This window comes from Charadrius vociferus, unplaced genomic scaffold (assembly GCF_000708025.1).
Source record: "Charadrius vociferus isolate BGI_N301 unplaced genomic scaffold, ASM70802v2 scaffold410, whole genome shotgun sequence".
Taxonomy (NCBI): domain Eukaryota; kingdom Metazoa; phylum Chordata; class Aves; order Charadriiformes; family Charadriidae; genus Charadrius; species Charadrius vociferus.
The window spans coordinates 822,877-843,650 of NW_009646499.1; positions in this window are offsets into that span (position 1 = coordinate 822,877).

Genomic DNA, 20,774 nt, shown 5'->3' on the forward strand with positions numbered 1-20,774 from the left:
GCTGGATGTGGCCTTGGGCAACCTGGTCTAGTGGGAGGTGTCCCTGTCAATGGCAGGGGGGTTGGAACTCGATGATCTTCAAGGTCCTTTCCAACCTAAACCGTTCTATGTTTCTATGATTCTAAGAGACACAGGCTTTTAACAGCATATGGAGAAAGAAGGTGCTGAGTGGCCCTATTTGACTACTTTTTAACAAAGAGAAAACTGAGAAATAGCCACCTAGTAGCTCTCACAGCCTTGCGAGAGAAACTCCTGAACTGAGCTGCAGCACAGAAGGGGAAAGAGATCTCTGGGTTCTTTTACAGGCAGTAACTTTGAGGAATAATGTCCCAGGGTTCATTTGGTGGGAAGTGAGAGAAAAAGGAAAGTCTCAGATAGCTGGAAAGAGGTAGGAAAAGTGACTGAAATTTTCTGAAAGATTTCTTGTCATAATGCAAATAGCCATACCAGTCTGCAAGGAAATGTTTGTGTCAGCTCCTTCTGTAACATCTGCTGTAAGAATCAAGTCGGAAGGACTTAACTGTACTTAATGTAATGGAAACGCACCACTCTCACACATTCTCAACTCACCCCTGAATTGCCTTAGGCAACATCTGAATTCCCTGCACACTTTTTTTTTCTGTGTATTTTGGACATAGAGGAGGGGTGAAACAGATCATTGATATGTGCATACAATTACATTATGCTTCTATACACTTATGTAAACCTTTTGCATTGGTTTTGGCCCTTGCTGGAAAAGGAGTGATCCTTTCTGATGGCTCTCTGTCCCCAGCAGGGAGCTGTGCCTTCCCAGCTGCCAGCCAGCCCATAAACTGTGGATCTCAAGTGACCTGCAAGGTGTTTACTTTCTGTAGCAGTGTTCATTCCGGTTGTTGGGCATTTTCCTCGCAGTTTTAAAACCTGATGTTCAGTGACCACACTGAAAGGGACTTGGTCGGTAAGGAATACAGGAAGGCTTAAGTGTCCCCCCGAGAGGCTGGGGTGAGGCAGTCCAAGAGACCATTGCCATTTTGAGGCCGTGCTGTACAGAGAAGACTTTAACTCACATTTCCACATCATGTTCAGCCCTGTGACGGTGGAGCAGTGAACTTGATGCAGGGACGTATGTTGGATATTACCTTATGCTTTCAGTTTTAACATCAGAATTAAGCAAATAACAACAACAACAACAAATCTAGTCAAGAATAAATCTAAAAATTACTTCTAGCACAAATAGTGCAGTCTGCCCATCGTGAAATATCTGTGTATATGTGTGATAAAAATAAAGTGTCATTAATCTTCTCATGTCAATCCCTTCATTCAGATCCAATATTTAATAATTAGTTTTAACTACTCCTAAGAAGTTACTGTTGCTCAGGTCCATCCACACACTAAAATGCCTGGCATTTAGTAACAAACATGAAGAGATTGATCTTAGGACAGCACTGAGCTCATCTGCTGGACAAGCATTTCCACTGCTCTATGAGAAGTTAAATATTTCAGATTCCGGTAGCCTTGTAAACTATTTCGATCCTCAGTTAATATCAAGGATTCTTTTTTAATGGACATTAAACACACATACATACACGTGTTCAAATTCGTTGCCCAGAACAAGCTAGAAAAAGGACTTCAACACTTTCAGATTAAATATCATCATATCCTGAAATAGTAATGATTAGCAAAACGAGCAGATGTGCAGGTAGCACTCGAGTAAGAGAAGAAGAGTTGAAATTGTGTCCTAGAAGTTTAGTCAATGGATCAGGAAGTATTTCACCTTTGATTTGAAAAGCACAAATGAAACCACTTGCCACTCTACTTATGGAAAAGCAAAATTAAGGCAAACATTACCAATTTCATCAAATCTGCATTACGAAGGACAAATCTCCAGTGAAAACAGTGCTGAAGTATTATTGACTGTGTTACCTTTTAGCTTAAGGGGCTAAGTTATTGCCAGATCAAAGAGGTCAAGGTTTAAATAACAGTGGTTATTTCAGATCCAGGGAATGCTATTAAAGTTAAAAGCAGTTATAATGCAACTTAATGCCTTTGCCTGTTTTATTTACATTTTATTCCTGGAGTGTAACAAAAAGGTTACAGAAAAATAGCCACCTGAAGGCAAAAAGGAATTTCATTATGATCTCACTTTTAATTATTTACTGTTAGATGGTTAGATTCTGACACTCTCTTTCACATTATTGCCTCAGTCCATAAATACTTTAACTAATTTTGATGGTAGTATGTCTTTGCCTCCATAAAATCAAGTGGACATGAATCTGACTTTTAAATTCTGCAGGAAAAAATCACTGCAGTTTATTCTGGATCATATCTACTGAATGATGTTTTGCTGTCCCACAGGGAACAAGACAAAATATTCCCAATTCTTCTTTTGATTAGCAGATGGGTCTTCAGATACACAGCTGACTCAATGAGTAGACACTGTCAGCAAAGCATTATCTTTGGACATATACCACTTACCAGAAATGGAATATTTTATTAGCAAGCTAAAAAATTCTTATTTCATTTACAGGAGAGGTGAAAATCAAAGTAGAACATTGCAACCTACCTGCAACTAGCCACTCCATTCACTGATTGTCTACAGCGCAAACAGAAAACACAGTGCTCAAGAAGTAGCATGGCCACTTCCCACTCCTGTAATTCCAACGAATTCTGTGAAGCTGCTGCTAGACTATGTAAGGGAAACCCAAAGTCAAAACAACTCCATTATGTATCTTCATCTGCTGAAGTAAATTAATTTGGAGTGGCAGCATACAAGTAACCTTATTTGTTTTATTTATGAGTTACTTGTCTCAGGTCTCACCTTCTAATAGGAACTTAGGCCGGTGCCTCTAAATACACGGCTTCTTGAAAGTGAATGTTAGTGCTCCTGAGAGATACAGCAATTTGATTTCTGACTCCAGGTCACAAGACTATCAAGTGAGTTTCTATTTTCTCAGTTTTCTGGGCAAGCAGGTCAGGGGGTCTCCGGTGAGGCTGATTAAACTAGACAAAAGTGGATCATGCTCTGGTCTGGATAAAAATATGTGCTTGAGAATCATAGTGTTAAAAGCTAACACTGGTCCAAATAGTCTTGTGATGGGTGGGAGAGTTGAAATGTTACTGGTTTACATGAACATTTTCATTACGATAAATCTGTAGTTTCATCTACACAGAAATACTATAAAATGCCAATGGAATATTATCATGCCACATCCAGATTCATTATCCTGTTTTAAAATGGAGCGTTAAAACCAGTGCATTAGCTGAGGTCATTATGGTACCACTACCAGATAATTTCAGTGCTTACACTAATTAAAATGACGGCATTAGAAAAGAAGAAACCCATCTCGTGAGGCTCAAAGGCTCAGAATCAAAATGGGCACCCCAGGTTGCTTGTGGAGAGATTTTGTGGAGCAGGAATTACACATCCGTGGCTGCACGCTCCTGTCATCTCCCCTGAACGGGGCTGCCCTTGCTGCCACCCAGGCAGTGTCAGCAGAGGGGCACAGCAACACTTCGCCACCAGGAGAGTCATATAAGTGCAACTGTGTGCAGAAGCTGCTGTCCCAGGCAATAGAGAAATGTTGGCAACTAAACATTTGTTGTTTTACCTTTTCAGGGGAAGGACAGTCATTAGAGAATCCACTTGTTTCTTGATTTTCGCAATCTCTGTCATGGTAGACACTGGTAAAGCCCTGCAGACCACTTCAGATCAGCCAGCTTTCCTGTGACCAGTCTAGATTTTGAATAGCTCCTTTAAACATTTTTAGGCACTGTGTGAATTGATTTACTGCCAGATACAGAGAAAACGTATTCATTTTTTTTTCCTAATTTTTTAAAAAACTCAGCTATTTTTTCACTAGCATTGGGGTAAAATGGGGAAAAAATGCTAACAAATGTTAAAAGCCCATTAGAAGATTCTCCCAGGTACCACTGTTCCCCATTGCTACCAGAAGGCAATAAACCAGTTCACGCTAAATGCCATGCTAAATGTGATTTTTTGAAAAATTCCAAACTGAGCGGTTTTAGAATGCAAAATTACTTTTGCTCCTTGAAGCATGGTTGACAATAAAACCCAAGTCTGATACAGCTTTAACATTTGTAAAAACAGTTATTTTCCAAATACTTTTGACATACTGCTGTTTCAAAATCTACTAAATGTTATTATGAAATGAGATTTATATACTAAGTGAACTGATTGGCCATTACGACTTAATAGCTAGATATTTATGATAAAATCACCATGTAGGTGAGATTTAATTAGCCTCAACTTCTTAGCTTTACAGTGAAAATAATTTCATTATGGAATTCATTTTTTAAAGCTTCACAGACAGAAAAAACAAATGTGAAAAGGAAAAAGACTCATCAGTTTTTAAATGTATTTTCTTCATGAGAAGTTACTGAAGCAGAACATGAACCAGCCTGTTGCTAATTTCATGAAAGAAATAATGAAAATGTAGTTCAGACCTTATTTTTCAAAGAGATCATGTTCTATCTTCTTTTATAAATTGTATCAGAATGTAAAAATTATATTGGTCATGATTATAAAAGATTATATTATTTTATAGCTTCATACACAGAACAGTGCTACAGTGTTTCAGAGCAGATTGCAGAGTACGCACAGAAATGATGCAATTTCAAAAAATGAACAGTAGAATTGATTTTCACTGAGTTGAATTAAATTTTAATGGCTGAGATCAGAAATGTAATTTAGTACATATCAGAACTTCATAATTTGGGTTATAAGTAAAGCCACACCTTCCTTAGGGGACAGGTCTAGACGAGTTTCTGTTAACTGCTTAAGTAAACTTGAGTTAGGCAGCAAGCAGATTTACTTGAATTAGGAGAGAACCACATACTCTAACATGATGTATAAATCTGATGCCACTGTATATTAAGCTAGTACAGAGTATGGAGAATTTTTTTGGATGGTTTGATTTGTTTGTTTTTCAGCAACACATCTAATCTGATACAAATATTGCTGTGGATGCCTTTGAGCTTATATACATGGAAACATTTTCCCACCAGCTACAGAGCAAACACAGATTATTCCCTTAAACCTTTGTCAGTATGATTCCTCCAGATGGACTCCAGCCCTGTATAACACGGAGTGGGTCTGAAGTAATGACTTGGATTAAAAAACTCTGGTTTGTAACCAACTCTTAAATCACCCACACTCCAGAATTAGATATTTTTATTATAGAAGGCGTTAGCAGTCGTGGGTCAGAGAAAAGGATGGGATCCGAAAAAAGTCAGGAGTCAATTAGACATAAAGATGCTGTTGCAGATGGAGGATTCACATAAGTCTTCTGTGCAATGACAGATATCAAGCAGAAGCATGGGAAAATGCCATTATGGTGGAAAAGGTTATAGGATGCAGGGAAGACTAGAAAAAGAGGGAAGTATAATTTAAGAGTAAAAATTAGTAAGCTATCATTTTGATAGGCAGAAAAGAATAACTCAAGAACAGTGGGTGGATTGATGTGCCCCATTGACGCGAGAACATTGTGGCAATGAACTGAAATTTTATAACCCTTCAGCTATGGGAGGGATGAAAGACAACTGGAAGATAGGAAGAGGTACCAGAGGAAGCAGAGTAGCAGAGCACCTCACTTGTATCAGTTTCTTCTGATTGGATATTGTGGTGCGTCTAGGCTCTCAGACCACAAAAGCTCCAAGTTCCTGGCGTGGGGACACACCTCAGCTGTGTCTGGACTCTGCACTGGATCAAGACCCAGTGGCATGGATCTGACTGCCCAACCACTGAGTCAAAGTGGCAAAGCCATTGAAAGGATACCTGGGTACATACCCCCAAACCAGCCTCAGGGCATGTTATTAGGCATTTTATTTTGAACAAGGTGGGGACGAGGACACTGTGGCAGGCTGTGCTCCTTGCCAGCCACTATGTGTGTTCCCAGCGAAAGACACTAAGTTTAAAAAGAAACTGCTTGAGAAAGCAGCTCAACTTCTGATCTTTAGTTTACTCTGGCTTGCATCCAAGGCTCTCAAAGGAAAAATGATATCTTAAAACTTTAATTCAAAGGCTGCCCAGTATTCTCAACTATATTCAGTAAAGGCAATAATGTCAATATCAACAGCATTTAGAAGCACTCTGAGTAGAAATTTGTATGTTCTTTTGAAATAAGTAAATTACTTAAAAAGTGTGTTTCTCTTGCCAATTTCTAATTGAAACATGCCCTGAGAGTGTGAATTTTAGGCCCTTCTGAAATGAGGTGACAAACTTAATTTTTATACAAGTTTCCATTAAGTGATACCAATTCATTTATGGAAATGACAGAGGAGTCTACTTAGTTTGTTTGCAAACTGTCTTTGGTATTATCTGTCAAACCTCAATTAAACATACTTTGGATCATATGAAAAGTGTGCATATGCACCAACTAAGCAGAAGAGTTAATTAGCTGAAATATGCCAGCTCCACACCAAGGGAACTATGAATATTCATTGGTTCAGTTACACAACAGGTAATCAACTATTCTGTTTATGAATTATGTCAATAGTGCCATCAGTTACTGTGTATTTTCTCAGATTTTTCAGGTATTTTTCAGGTCTTTTGAGAAGTATGCACATACATACATACCATATATATGCATTTGGAAGTATATATACAAGCTATTTTTAAACAATATTCTAAGATGATAGTTCAGGTCTTTTGAGACGTATGCACATACGTACATACAATATATATGCATTTGGAAGTATATATACATATCTAAAAGTATTCTGGAGCTTCTGAACACCAGTACACATTTTAAAAATGTGAGAGTGCATGTGCTTCTCAAACCATCAATGCCATACCCTACATGGGGGTCAGCATGTAGAAGCTGGACTTGGCAGCTCACACTGAGGGCTGGTCAGGGCTCAAAGCTGTGAGTACGCAGCACTGCACAGCACCGCGTTCTGTGCAAGCCCATGGGACACGTGCAACTGGACTCAAGGCACACAGAGTCGGTATTTGTGAGAAAAGATGCTCTGTCAGGAAGGGGAGTAGGAAAGTAGAGCATGGCAGAGAGAAAACAAGTTCTAGAGCAGAACCAAAGAATTTCCCAAATTTAAAAAAAAAATAAAAATCTAAAATCTTGCTTTGCTTATGGTCAGTCTGTAAGGATAGAAGTCATGTCTTTTTTCACCCTTCGTTTCATGGAATTATGATCTAAAAGCAGCTGTATTATCCTACAGCTCTGCTGAAACTTGTCATCATTTACTCCTGTATGCCACCACTTACAGTTGTTGTGTTGTGTGTGTGAAAATGACCACAGAAGATCTGTGTGTTTTCCTCATTCATCTAATTCCTGTCATGATTATTTTTTTTTAAACACCCACCTGCAACAAAAACCCAATCCCAGTCTGTCATAGTTTCTCTTCCTACCTCCTTTTCCTTGACTCCAGTACTTGATCCGTTTTCCTAACATGTTCTCTGATACCTTGTTCCTAAAAAGAACTCAATCTTGAATTTCGAACAGATGCAGCATTTTCAAGAGCAGATTTCTGAAGTACAAGCTTTCAAAAGCTTATAACCTTGGACAGCTTGTCTCCTGTATCAGTTCTTCGTGCCCTCGGTTGTGCTGACACAACTCTTTATTAAGCTACATGTTAAACCAGGTCACTGAAGCCTCCAAAACAGGAGTGTTTGGCTGATTTGAAAATTTCCTCAAGATATTAAAAGAGAAATACAATCAACATAGAAAACTTCAATCTCCATATTGAAGAAATTAAAGTTTAAAAGCAGATGAGAATGTTATCTTACAGTGCACAATGTCGGATGGCCTTAAATAAAAGTCCCCATGTGACACCTGCTAAGACAAGGCACTTGTCTTCTCTTTTCTATTCATTCAACAATCCTGACTTTGCTCTAAAGCAAATCTATAGTTTAATGGTACAACCTGTAATGTTAGTAATCTCCTGAAATAACTGAGATCAGTGAGCCAAGGAACATCTACTGAGTGCACGGTCTGTTGCCACTCAAGGAGTAGCATGAGACCTGTTCCTTTTACAAACACATATTTTTTGGATTACGTGCTTGATCTCAAATGACGAGGAAGAGATCGTATGCATTTTCTGCTTTCCTGTTTGCACTGAGGAAAGTATCATCAAAGTAGAACACAAGCTCTAAGAATTTGTGCTGGGAAGTATTCTGTTTGCCCACCCAAAAGAAATGAACTGTGCAGAATGCTTATAATGGTGTTTGGCCCAGACAAACCCCCTTAATATTAAGAGATTACTTAAAATAAAAAATAGAAAAGACTTCCAAGACAAGAACATATCTTATCAAAGAGACTGTGTAAGCAATGATTAAAATGCAATATTTCAAAAAGAAAACATGCAACAGCAATTGCTTTTTGTCAAGCCAAGATCTTAAAGACATGAGATAATCTACTGATATGGATGAGAATACAAGTATTTGTTTCCTTACAGGCATCTGTTGATCATGGCAGATGAGAAGACTAACCAGTGTATACATCTACCTGTTCTCAAATGTGGATGAATGCTAACTTTATACTCAGTTTCAGAAGAGCTAAAAACTCAGCAAAATTAATCACTGGATGCAATGATATTCTTGTGATGTTTGTGTTTCCATCAAAACTTCTAAAAATCTTCTCAATTTGTAAGCAAAACCAAAAGAGGAAAACATACTGCCGATGTATTAGAAAGAGGTACTGTTGATCAGCCAAGGAATATAAATCATTATGAATTTTCTAATATTAATTTATACAGGACAGATAAATTACAGTGGAAATTTTAAGTACAAAAATACAAACACAGGAAAACACACCCACCAAAAACCCCAGTAAATAATTAACTCCTTTACCCTCCATCCCCAAATCCCCACACACGCTGGTATTTTCCATCTCATTGTAACCAGGTGTTCTAATTTAAATAGGAACAGTAATTTTCACTTAGCAATTTTGTATTTTAAAGAGCCATTTAACACTGTATGTACATTTGCAATGAACATCCTACTCATCTTCTGTGTAAGTTACAGAACAGAAGTCATTCCCTGTGGGGTAGAGTCCTGTTTTCTAGGGTTTGTCACAGTTTCTCTGTAAACTATAATGGTACTTCATACCTGTATTTAAACCAAAGTCGGATTATGATGAAATCTGACACATAACAACAGAGATGCTTTGCATGCGTCCTCTTTCATGTAGTGTGTAGCATTGGGCTCTCCATACTCATGTACATGTTCAGCCTATTTCAACTGTTTCTCCTCACTTCTCTTTTATCAAGGCTTCTTCCATAGCTATTCATCTTAATTTGCCACTCAGCTCTTGTCTCCTTCCTCAAATTAATGGCCAGTATTTACCTCTCTGGTTGATATTTATGTGTCTTCTTTATTAGAAAAAATGCCTTCCTTTATATTTGGGTTTGAGTGTGTGAAGCCAGTGTGCAGTGGCGTGTGTGTATGCACACGTACATAGACGCTTGTCTGACACCTAGACTTTTAGAAATACGTGCAGGATCTTTAGAAAAAGTTAGTGGCATATAACAAAAGCATTTTCTTTAATATATTTCAATCTGGTGTCAATCTTATCCAGATGATCTTGCTTTGTCAAACGACATATATAGACATCCCCGTTCTGAAAATATACGCACATGGAAAGAGATACTATAATCTGAAAATCAGTTGTAAGAAAGACAACTGGATCAAAGCAGGATTAAAATTTCTAACAGACAGATAAGACTAGCATAATTAGATCACCAAATAGTTTCCCACCCTTTTTGTGCATAGTGAAGCATGTTATTATTTTCTTTTGTTTTTCTTGCAGAGACCCTTTAGCTGTTATGACATTATTTAACAGATACTTCTTTAGTGCCTTCTTGGAATTCAGTGAAAAAGGAGATTAATAGATAAAGGTTTGAGAATAGACATAAACAACTTGTTCCATACTTGGGGAACTGTAGTTCAGTGGATGCATTTAGACAAGCATTTTTGTAATAAAAAGCCATCCTACCAGTGGAGTACTGGCATCACTGCATGAATGTGAAGTAAAAGAACTTAAATTCAAGAGGAAATATTGTTAATGAGGAAGAACATACTACCTCGCTGAGTTAAAAGTTGACTCTCCATTACAGAGCATCACAAATGTGCTGAAATGAATCCCAAGTAATGCATCTCTTTGTGATTATTACAGTCATTTAATTCACCCTTTCTGTCAGGTCTTTTCTTCCTATTAGGAATTATTAATAACTCACATATAATTTCACACTGCTTACCTTTTCTACAAGGTTGGCTGATCTGCATATCAGTTTCTAACTAAAATGCTTACACTGTTGAAAGGAAAGAAAAAGAAATTTCCTTCAACTGCAGTGACTTGTTTGCAAACTAAATATATATTCTAATTAGATCCCTACGGTGAAAAATATATTTTAATAGCAAAAGGTATAAAGTAAGCTTGAACTTGAACCATGTAGGTACACCTGGAATATAATGTAGGATTTGGAATGGAATGTATAGAACATACTGTAGCCCTGTAGCGAGCTGAGTCAAAAAAGAACCCCATGTCTCTATGCACTTAGAGCTAAATCTCGGGATATGGTTAAAGAGGGAGAAAGCTGGATATAAGTCCAATTTTCTTATGTTTTTATTGTAATATACTTCCTAGTTAAAGACTTTAAGGAAAAGCTTGTCTCTAAATTATACTACTTCAAAATTATAAATGGTATCTAAGGAGGAGCTGGACAATAGCTGACTGACAATTTTTTGTTCCCTGCCTGAACTGCCAATGAAGTCCAGTCAGTTTTGGGATATGCCTTTAATGGCATGCAGAAATAAGCCAACTGTAAGAAATATTTCAGAATATTGCCCCAAATCTTTTTCATGTTGGATGAATTCCAAATGCTTGATTCAAAAAATCTGAATGTTGAAAAAAAATTAGGTTGGGTCCAGGCGCTGATCGTTCAAATTTAGGAATGCTGGAATGGCAGATTTTGTTTGCCCAGTAGGGACACTCAGCTGAGATGTAGGGCTGAGGGGCTGCCACTGCTGGTCTGCAGCTTTTTCCCCCTATGGGATAGGGGTGGAAGTAAGGTACAGGCAGTATTCTGACCTATTGGTTCACAGTGACTACACATAATGTTCAGATACAAAGTAGGTGGACGCAAAGAGACAGTAAAAGTATAGTAGGTAACATTTATACTAATCGGTGTATATCTCTACTAAGCCTGAAATGTGGATGAGCTCTAATATCAACAGGTGACCCTGCAGCTATTTTGCTGTGTTGTTACTGGCAATATTCACAGAAAAGTATTATCTAAGGTAAGATTTACAAAGATAAAGAAACGGTGTTTCATACATAGAGGAAAATATACTCAAAACTTGTAGAAAATACAGAATATCCCCTAAACGGCTACTTCATAAAATGTAAGGTTTCTATTTCCACTTAGTAGAACACAATTCATACAAATATCCTGGCAAAAAGACAAATTTCCTGGAAAGGAACATGAATACAGACTCTGCATATGGGCAAATATACTTCCAGTGGCAGCAGCACCTTGATTGATACTGACTCATTTGGAAAAATTGTCTTCACATGAAATTATTTTTATCGATCCTGAAAGGCACTCCCAAGCTGCCTTTCTGCTCTCATTTATGTCAATGCAATGCCATTCAATTCAGCAGAGTTGAACAGAGATCAGAATTAGGCACCCAATGCCCAATCCAGGGAAGAGGGAGACTTACATGTCTTCCATCAATATGACATTTCCTGTCCTCAGGCATACAACCATGGTTCTGGCTGTAATTCTAGGTGAAAAAGAACTTAAAGAGATTATTTTTAAGTTTATGTTTGTCTGATGCCTGATACAACTTTGCAAAAAAAGTTATTTATTTACCACTAGACATAAATTCAGGCTGGATCATGTATGAGTTTTACCAGACTCTAGATACAGAATCTTCCTGCAGCTTTCATCTATGAAGCTCATTGGAAAAAAAAAATAATGAAAAATTCTGGATTATTTTGTTGGTCTGATATGAAACTCGTGCTGCAGGGTGTTTCTTTTTAGAAAGCGAACATTTTCCCAGGTAAGTGAGCAGATGCAATGCAGTGATATTTTTTGAAGTAGATATAAAGCATACTGTAGTATCCGTGAAGCCATCCTTATGTGACTAGCAGCAGACAGCAATTTTTATCAGTATATTTTTATAGTGGTAACGTTTAGGATGTAGCTTGCTTCAAGCATGGCTGTTTGGCATTAGCATGCTAAGGCAGCATGAGCTGATGTTGATGCTGAAAGGCAGCATCCCGCTCTCACTGTGTCCTGGGCCAATTACTCCTCTGCCTCTGCTTCCCTGTTTCTTGTACCATGCAAAGAAACAGACTGAGAAACTGACTTGGGTTAAAACTAATTCAGAAAAAGAGGAAAAATAGTCTTAACCCAGAGCAACTCCTCAGCTTAATTCACAATGAAGGCTCAGGAGTATTTGGCTGACACAGAGGAAGCGTGGAGCAACACCAGCCACAGGTTCAGTGGCAGTGCTGCTGTCTGGTGGCTCAAAGTGAGTGCACGTCACTCACCTCGGTGTCGGTAGAAGGCATGTCCCCCTTCCTATTTCCATCCCTTGTGACTGCATCAAAACCTTCCAAATGGGAACTGAATAAATCAAAGCATGTAATGGTCTTTCTGAGTCTGCAAACCAGAAAATGACAAAGGAACATGAACTGTTTCTAGTCACCACGGGGTGCACTGCTTGGAATACAACACAATAATAACATTAATAGTTTATATAACCTGTTTCAGAAATAACCTGCGGATTTCAGAGAGGGAGGTGTCCCTGCCCATGGCAGGGGGGTTGGAACTTGATGATCTTCAAGGTCCTTTCCAACCTAAACCATTCCATGATTCTATGATTTCTCTCAATCCTGTGTGTCAGTCAGGTCACTGAACACGCATATGGAAAATCCACGGAATACAACCACAGTCTTTATTTTCCTGCTAAATCACAACATAGTAATAGCATTATTAACCCAAAATATAAGAACTACAGAGAATTAGGTAATTCTGCCAGCAAATTTGGGGGCACAGAAAAGGTGGAGGACAGGGGAATGGGAAGATATAGATGCCTGTTGTCTCTGTAGTAAAAGACTCCATGATTTTTCTTGTTAAATATGTTATTCCTCTCCGTTTAAATTACCACTTTCTCCTTCTAAACATTTCTTATTACCACATTTGTTCTATGCCAATGCCTCTTCAAGACTAACCTCCTCCTCCTCCTGTTCTCCAGATACCTCCATGCCTCCTGCAGCTTGTGTACCACACAGGGATCTCCTTTCTGAGTCTTCCCAGGCCCGCTGTGAGCTCCCATCCTCACAATGTCCCACTTAACTTTAGTTTGTCTCCTTTTATTGCTCTCTTTCTAGCAACCAAAGTTAATCAGGGTCTACCCCTACAGTTTTCTCAAATCCATATGTCTCTTGATATCCTGAACTTCTCTTCCACCCCATCCCACTCCAAGGTAGTGATGGAGAGTGCCCAGGGCTGCCTGAGCAACCTCACAGTTTCCCTTTCTGCTCACTCAGTTGCCTTCCCTCCTTCCAAAGGTAAGACCAAAAAGCAGAAAAGTGCAGAGAGAATCACAGAATCATAGAATGATATAGGTTGGAAGGGACCTTAAAGATCATCTAGTTCCAACGCCCCTGTTCTGTGCAGGGATACCTTCCACTAGACCAGGTTGCTCAAAGCCCCATCCGCCTTGAACACTTCCAGGGATGGGCCATCCACAACTTCCCTGGGAAACCTGTTCCAGTGCCTCACCACCCTCAGAGTAAAAAATGTCTTCGTGATATCTAATCTAAATCTACCTTCTTCCAGTTTGAAGCCACTACCTCTCATCCTATCACTACATGCTCTTGTAAAAAGTCCCTCTCCAGCTTTCTTGTAGGCCCCCTTCAGACACTGGCAGGCTGCTATAAGGTCTCCCTGGAGCCTTCCCTTCTCCAGGCTGAAAAACCCCAACTCCCTCAGCCTGTCTTCATAGGAGAGGTGCTCCAGCCCTCTGATTTTCTTCGTGGCCCCCTCTGGACCTGATCCAAGAGGTCCACGTCTTTCTTGCGCTGAGGATTCCAAAGCCGGATGCGCCATTTCAAGTAGGGTCTCACCAGAGCAGATTAGAGGGGCAGAATCACCTCCCTTGACCTGCTGGACACATTTCTGTTGATGCAGCCCAGGATACAGTTCGCCTTTTGGGCTGCAAGCACACATTGCCAGCTCATGTTGAGCTGCTTATCCACCAACACCCCCAAGTCCTTCTCCTCAGGGCTGCACTCAATCCATTTTCAGCCCAACCTCTATTTGTGCTTTGGAGTGCCCCAACCCAGGTGCAGAACCCTACAATTCTCCTTATTGAATTTCATGAGGTTGGCATGGGCCCACCTCTCAAGCCTGTCAAGGTCCCTCTGGATGGCATGCCTCCCATCCAGGGTGTCAACCATACCACACAGCTTGGTGTCATCAGCAAACTTACTGAGGGTGCACTCAATCCCACTGTCCCCATTGCCAGCAAAGATGTTAAACAGCACCAGTCCCAGTACCAACCCCCGAGGAGAAGGTGGGAGGAGGACATAACTGCTGTACAGACCTCAGCCTGGGACACGTCCCCACATCCTGTAATATAATCATGCCAACAGATAATAGCTATGCTCTACACAAAATACTTCTGTAAACCTCCTATTTTTTATCAATGGAAAAGTGGTGGGGAAGTTCAAAAAGAGCCAAAACACTAACTTTGTTGTGAAGACTCAGCACAGAGACCACAAGAAAAAATGTCCTGCAGTTTGTCTCTTTGCAGAATGTTTTGACAAACACTGCATTTTATGAGCCTTGTCTAACTTATATTTCATATAATTCTTTTGAAAATGACTTATTTGGCTTTTACATTAAAAAAACAAACAAACGAACAACAAACGAAAACCAACTGCAAAGGCTATATTTTAGCACTGCCTATTGCAAACTAGTTTTTATTCCTATGGTATAAACTGTAGAGCTAAAGCTGTATGTATTCCTCAATATCCCAGGCAACCCTTGATGTTCTTTTTCTTTCTACAGAAATAATTTCTTCTTGCTTTTTTTTTTTTTTTTTAAATGGTGTTATTGTTACGTGAAAAATGTAACAGTTTCAACTTTAGTCACAGAACAATTTGGATCTCTAGCAGCTCATGTAACCCATTCCTTTGCAGCAAGTAAGCACAAATTTAATTATCTATAAAGGTTTCTGATAGCTGGCTCTAACTTGCTTATTTCCATTGAAATAATTTCCCAAACTCCTGTGATACTTTGCTTCACCCCCCTACTTGATAAAGTTTATTTTTCTTGCTTTTTTTTTCTTTAAAGGTTAAGAAGACGACTTTTTTATTGTCCTTTACTTAACTATAGGGTGGTGGGTTTTTTATGCCAGCATTTCATTTTTCTTTTCTTCCTTTTTTCTCTTATCATATGTTACTTTTCTCTGAACTATATCCCCAAAAAAGAGATGCTGGAAAAAAAGATAATAAGGATACTGAAAAAAACCAAAAAAAACAATAAATGAAATTAATTACTGTTATCAATGCTTTGGATTAGGCATTACTGTAGGAAAGAAAATATAGTTTCATGTGATTCTTTTCTCTCAGCCAGATTCTGTCATGCTTATTTGGGTTGAGGATTACTTTTCTTTTCAGGCGATCTCATTGAAATTAGCAGGATTATCACTGCAGCAAATATTCCTCACACTGAAAAAGGTGGCAGAATGTAGTCTTGAATGATTTTCATAAATCATAACCCACAGTGGTTCAGTAGATTATTTGCCCCTAAACTGAAACATTTGTATTAGACAGGTATTTGCTTCCCAAATTGTGGATCACCTTCAAGCAACTGCCTACCTTTTATTAGCAACCTACACCAAAAAATACCACTTTTGCGCTCTAGCCTATGACTCTGATATGCAGAGACACTTTAATTGCTCTGCATTCCTGAGTAATCATTTTATGATGGGTTTATTGCCACCTCTCCCTTATCAGGGCATGGCACTGTTACAGACCCTAGTGATAAATTACCCTTTAGAGAGGGAGAAGACAGTGCCACTTTAACAAGTGCAATAAAGCACTTTTTATACCAGGAGAGTTCAGTGCATTTCCCATTCATCATACACCCTCAGTGATTTTACACAGATTTTACACTGTTGATTAGCTCATTAGTGGGGTTAATTGGATACATTAACTGGCAGAATTACAGCTTGACTATGAACCAGAGGCTGCAGCATTATAAATGACAGACAAACTACAGACATGCATGGCCAGCCTGAAGGAAGTTCTTCTCTTTGATTAACTTTCATTAGGTTTTAATTCTTCCCCTTCTACTTCTATAATTGACTCTGCCTGACTATTTACTACAGCACGCAATGAGTAAGTGGATAGATTACATGAAGCTGCATTTTCCACGGCCGTCTGTCCTCATGTCGCAAATATTCAGAAGACGTGGGCTGGAAAGTGAGCAGTAAGAAGACTGTGCATAGTTAGGCCTTACAATTAAAGTGCATAAGCAGTCAAATCCTAGCTGCCATCACATATCCTGCTAGAAAATAGTGCCCACAGTCGCACATTTGGGGCCCAGCCCCGTTCCCTGCACATAGCCAGAATTTTACAGATGGATTAGTGTGACATAAAAAGATAGGAAACATTTGTTGAATGTGGGAAGTGGAATGGAGCCACTGAGCAGCTATCTGCTTAGCCTAAATTTTGTGCTAGCCTCTGCAGCTGCTGGGATGGTGTTGTTGAAGGAGTCTGAGTTGTTACATCTCAACGACGCCCAAAGGATTCCCTGATCATTTTGCATGCAGATTATTTTTCCATCAGGGTAATATGGTTTTGAACAATGTTGGCTAATCATTACAGAAGTTCAAAATTTAGTGATTTATTGTAAACAAATGATTCAGTAGCTATATCAGTTTTTTCCATATTTCCAATATTCCATTTTATCAGTTTTTTCCATATTTCATTTTGTCTGCTAGGCACCCAAACTTCTTTCAGTTTGAATACCTCAGAAGGCCGAAAGGGAAGAAACTATGTCTGCTTCAACCCCCATCCCTCTTCCATCCCTCTTCCATCCCATTGCTTCCTCCTTCTAACCACACTGTGTGTCAGCGGGCGGCAGCGTGGGGCAGGCACGGCATCCAGAGCCACCTTTGGCCACCCCGTTTCTCTCCTCCTAGAAGCTCTCCCTGTATTTGCACAGTCTTCCCAGTTTTACAGGTAATGTCTCCAAATGCTGCTGTTAACCAAAACATTTATTTCACAAGTTCTGGCCACCTCCTCATGCATTTGCTATGGACATCATTTTGTTTCATACCCCTTATTTCTTAGGGGTAACAGGTACAGATATGAACAAGTATATGTCCGTATGCCAAAGAGAATATTTGCACAGGCAAATATAAGAGAAAGTAATGCCTAAATCTGTTGAGCACACAGCTGAAAATGCAGAGTGGGACCTCAGGCAAACTCATTTGACTACACAAGCAGGGATTACTTTTTAATATGCCTTTTTAGGCCAAAGCTCTTGGTGGGATTTTGTTGCAGGGGTTTTGTTTTTTCATGTACGCCTGCAATTGTCAGCCTAAGATTATTGGTTGTTCTACTAGGATGGGAGAAAGAATATTGTAGTTACTGAGTTTCAGCTAATTAGTATGCACAGTTCAGTCTGTGACCTTCATTTTCACTTTGGCTTGCCCATCTGGAAGGGAATATGTTCCTTGTTTTTTTTATTGAATGGGTCTGATTTCCATCACTGTACATTATCTTAACTTTTCTCATTTCAGTAAGATAGACTTTGGGAAGATAGCCATTTATTTTGCTTAGCTTCTGTTTAGGGCCTCTTTAATTTCTCTGTTAAGTAATGCTAGCTTTGGACTGCTACCAGTCTCTGAGTTTTTTGCGTCTCTTCTGGATAGACAGCACTTAGTCGTGAGTGGTAACAACATCAAAGCACTCTGGTCTATTCCCTCTTAACTACCTATAAACCATTACTTTCCAAATTATGTTATTATCTACAACAAAGTAACTACAAGCAATTTGAAAACTGCGGATGAAATCTGTGGGTTGTAAAAGCCATGCCTACATCAGCGTGAAGAAAAGCAGCTTTGTTGTTGATTTTGTTCCAGTGACTCCAGTTTTTGAAGCTGAATCACCATCTTATACTCAGACAAAACCACACTTCCTTCTAAAATAAGGTCCTTAATAAAGAGGATTCTAGACTTCTCAGGTAAACAATTTATTAATTCAGCCCTGAAAGCACTGCAGGATAAAAGCAAATCAATAGCAAGATGGACATTCTTCTTCCTAATGGGTGGTTTGTTATCTTAAAACCGACGGAGCAGTTCTCAGAAACATCTGAGATGAGTATTTCATCCTATAGCTCTACGAACAATATCCTCCCTGGTTTTCCTGTCAGTAATTTGGTTCCTTTTGGCCTTGTGGTTTATCCCTTTGGGAACAAGATTATTGTCCCATAAACCAGCACGCGGTTACTATTATCCCTTAATTACTAGTAATGGTGTGAAGCTGAAAAGTAATATTGCGTGGCTTGTAATATGAGTGTTATTACGCACTGCACTTACTGACAGGGAGATTGATTCTGGGTCTGTTTTAGCCCTGCCAAACGGCTCCGACTGAGATTTGTACTGTCACACAGACATCACTACCCGGACTGATGTTTTTACTCACGTCAAATAGCACTGCTTTGCAAATGGCCCCACTGAATTGAAAGGAAATGCCAACAGAGAGAGGTAATGATACTCAGCATAAATAAACATATTTGATCTCGGCCCAGTGTTTGCAAACTCTTCCTCTGGAAATCACAGTAGGCATCAAAGACAGAAGTAACATGGTGTGACTGCAGAAGTAGGCTTCTGGCTCCCTTCAGCCACAGGCACAAGAACGTGCCTTATTGTAAATGCATGAGAAGTGCCCTTCGAGTCAACAAGATTGTTCATGCACCTAACGCCAGACATTTGTGCAAGCACCTGGATTGTTTGCATAGGCATTACACGTGCTGCTGAGAGTTCCCAGGCACTTTTAACACAAAAAAGTCATCACATTGCTGAGGCTACCGCCAGCGAGCGGATGAACGCTGCTCCCAGTCACCATCCGAACTGAGCCCATCAGGGTGCTCGCGTGGCGCAGCAGATCTGAGCTCTGCCCTGCTCCTGCAGCATTTTCCCACTCGCAGCTGCCACGTTTACTTAACAATCTGGAACTTCCTAAACAAACCAAAGGGAAAGCACAAACAGAAGAGCTGTTTGCCCTGGTTTCTGGTCAATTAAATGCTCCTTTTCTTACGACAGGTTTTCTTCCCTAGTAATTAAGGTTCTTATGCTAGCAAATTTCAACATCACCATGCAAGCTAGAGGCTGGGCACCAGACCTGAAAGCTCTGTGGCTACAGCTGCTCAGTGAGGTAATTTGGTTTCCCAGTTTGCTCCTTAGTCCCCTGACCGGCAATGCTACATCTATGTTAATTTTCTTCCCAGCTCTCTTTTGAAAGGAACTGACTAGTTAGTCACCGTTGAGGCAAATGCAGACACAATTCTGCACCTGGTGCAGTAACAAAAAGGCATTGCTCGGGGGGAATACAGCACAATACTTGCATCATTTTAGATACTCTGAATTTAAAAACTGTTTGACAACATTGTGTTAAGGTTACAAGGTGTTGTGTTAAAGGGTGTGACCAATGCCGTATTATCGATCATTTTTACTAATCATTCCACACAAGGGGTCCAGGGGAGACCTGAGAAAGATGCTCAGTGTGGACACAAATTACATTTATATTACTAACATTATTATTATATTACTAATACTAACAGTACAGTGTGGCTTCATGCAAACTGCCTGTTAAGGATAGTCCAAACTCATGCTGGAGATGGCTCTAATAACATAATAGTCCAGATAATCCAGGTCCAGCACTTGAGAACATTACCTGGCCCTGCTTAACTCACTCCTATGCATAGACAGCACCAGACAGGTAGCTCTGAACCTCTGCCCTCGGCACAGGAACACTCACCTGGGCAGATGCCTTTAGTAACCACCTGGCTTAACATGACTCCTTTCAAAGAAGCTTGCCTGACTCTGTTGTAACCACTGGCAGGTGGCCTTTGAGAGTCATTTTCGGGTTTAAATGTTTATCAGCTAGCTATATGAACAATAATTTGCATTCAGGTTAAGAAACATGTGAGTAAAAAGCCTGGAATAAAAAGGTAAGTCCCGCGGCCTGGATAAAAAAAAAAACCAAAACCAAAACCAAAACCAAAACCCTGTATTTGTTGACTTCAGTCTGATTTACATTTTGAAAGTTCCAGAAAAAAAGCTTTGAATTCCTTTTTTTTCCAATGGACATGGAAAAAGGAAATAATTTTATAATATTAAACGTTAATTCTTCTACGGCTGTTGGTGTGGGAGAACCAATTTTTGATTTTACCATGAAAATTAACAGTGTGAAAGGTATAAAACTGGCTAGAATTTGTTGCTAAAAGGAGGAAAAGAACTCTCAGGGAAAGGCTCCACACATAACTGGATGAATAATTACATCAAATAAGACCCTGGGAGTCAGCAGAGAATCTACAGATGAGAATGGGAAAAAAATAAACTGATCGACAAAACAAGCTGTGTCTTTAGGGAGAAAATGCTGAAGGTTTTAGTGAGAATTACAAAAAGGCAAGCTGAACTAGAACAATCAAGTAGATTAAAAGTACCCCAAAAATGTCCTTCAGACACATGCTAAAAGGTAGGGGGGGAAAGTGGGATTTTATGTAATGAGAAA